The following is a 783-nucleotide window of genomic DNA, read 5'->3' on the forward strand; positions in this document are numbered from 1 at the left end:
TTTATCAGCTGAGCTATCAGGGAAGCCCCAACTTCATCATATGCCAATATACATTCTCAGTAGGGTGCATATCCACTCTGCAGATCCACTATCTAGTCAGTTCTCAGTTCTCAGCAATTGCATATTTAATAATGGCAAAAATGACAATAGCTATTATACAGTGTCTTATACCAAGCACAGTGTTAGCAGTGTTAGTTCGGTACTTCATTTTTAGTTCTACTCCATATAGCTGTAGTGTCAACTCTATTACCCTACAGTGTGAGGAAAATGTGTCTCAAAGTCTCAGAATTGTTCAGTCTACAGAATTTTGCTCCAAATCTGACATTTTTTTCCCCCAAACACAAAGGTACTTCTCACAATACAGTATTTATTAAATAATAAATACAATTGTTTTTTACAATACAGGACAATATTTCTTGTGCAGGTTTTTCAAGAAGTCTACTTCCAAACCTATAAGACAGCAAAATCCAAAAACAAAGGGAATGAACAAGCACCTAAAGTAAAAACTATCCCAAAAATAGAAATATCAGAATGAGTTAAATTATTGATTTCTAGATTAACTTCATTATCAAAAGTAATTGCAAAAAACTTTCTCTGAATTTATGCAAGCCAAGTTTTCTCAAACTTGTCTGATTATAATTATTCCCTAAGGTTTTTATCAAAAATATTTTTCCTGGATTTAACTACAGACATTTTAATTCAAAATATTTAGAATTTCAGTGAAAATTTAGTTTCTGTTTGTCTTTGTAAGAAGACAAATGGATTTTTCAAGTTGTCTCAATG

This window comes from Bison bison, unplaced genomic scaffold (assembly GCF_000754665.1).
Source record: "Bison bison bison isolate TAMUID 2011002044 unplaced genomic scaffold, Bison_UMD1.0 scf7180017849649, whole genome shotgun sequence".
NCBI classification, from domain to species: Eukaryota; Metazoa; Chordata; class Mammalia; order Artiodactyla; family Bovidae; genus Bison; species Bison bison.